The following is a 1,597-nucleotide window of genomic DNA, read 5'->3' as shown; positions in this document are numbered from 1 at the left end:
ACTATTATGTGGTGCTTGTCTTTATTGCTGTAGTGCTCACTGGCTATTTTATTTGATATTCCTTTCGTATTGTTGTGGTGTTTCAATTCCTTTACTCCTTTCCTCTCTCAAACTGAGGTTGAGAGCCTCTAGAAGGACTCCGCCCATTTTTGGCTTATTTGATTTTTACCCCCATTTTACTGCTTTTCTTTTCTTCAAACAAAACCACATAACTTGAACTATCTAGTTCTGCCTCTCAAATATAGGGGAAAATAAGGGAGGGTACCCTGACCAAACATATGTATGATCACTAAAATGTAAGCTAAACACAGAGGGGACCACTTATTCTAGCATGCCAGAGGGGAGGATGGGGAATATGTAATGCAAGATGGGAATGGGGGTGGAGGGAGGACAAATTTGGTGACAGAAATTTCCCTGATTCAATGCTAATATTCAATGCTAAAATATTACTGTGAAAGACATGTAAGCCAATATGGTAAAAATAAAAATTATATTTCAAAAAAGAACAAGCAAGAAAGAAAAAAAAGATTATCTTAGTGGTAAAAAGGAACATGTTACTAAGTTCACTGAAAGTGACAACCAAATATGATCGTTTTAGAAGCAACGATAAAATTCTAAACATTTTGTTTTATTATAGTTTATTAATCAGATGTTAGCATATCTATATGGATACAATTAGTAAATATTATTTGTATATAATAAAATTTATCCTTTAATTATGTAATGTATGTGTTTATAAATTGTATGTGTTTATAAAATTCTTTGACATTTGTCCTTTTCCCGTGTTTCCTTATTCAATGTGAAATTCCATAATACTTGTTTTTGATGCTATTTTTTTGGTGTCAGTAAATACTTTAAATACTTAAAAATTATTAAAACTGAAGCTACATAGTTCAAATCTGTTGGTAAATTTGGTTCCTGAGTTGGCTTTTACATTTTTCATCACGTGACTATTCAGTATCTTTAAGTCACTTGCTATATATCTCTTAATCAGTAACTATAATGGTGTAAATAAAAGGTAAACTGAACTTTGTTTTACTGACTTCATTAAAATATGTCAAACATGAAAAAAAGAAAAATTATGTAGGACACATCAGAGTTTTGGATCTGATTCTTATCAAAAATAAGAACAGCTCATCATTAACATATAAAGAAGATATTCTGTGATGGCTAAGATGCATGTGTCACATATCTCTAACACAATCCCACCTAGTATTGCTGGGTTTAGCCCTGGAGATCATTGAGGATACCACCTGTGTGGTAGTGCAGTGGGAGGGTAGAGTATTTTAAAAAGGCAATGGATAGATACTACAGGAGCTTTGAAGTCCTCTTTCAAACTTGTAAATCTGATGTAAAAGGAATAGTTCATTTCAACATCACACAAAGCTCTGAGTTCCAGCTCATGCTCTTTGGGTTATTCCTTCTCATAGAAGACTTTTTTCTAATGTTAAAGCATCCTGACCTAAAATGTTTCTCCTCATACACCATTTTTGTAATAAGGATTACAAACAATTAACAAAAAGCCTCAGACACGAGAATACTAGAATACTCAGGGCACTAGGTTAGGGATGTGAATGGAGAGGAATGAATAGGCTGC

Source organism: Suncus etruscus, chromosome 9 (genome assembly GCF_024139225.1).
Source record: "Suncus etruscus isolate mSunEtr1 chromosome 9, mSunEtr1.pri.cur, whole genome shotgun sequence".
NCBI classification, from domain to species: domain Eukaryota; kingdom Metazoa; phylum Chordata; class Mammalia; order Eulipotyphla; family Soricidae; genus Suncus; species Suncus etruscus.
This window is presented reverse-complemented; position numbering follows the sequence as displayed.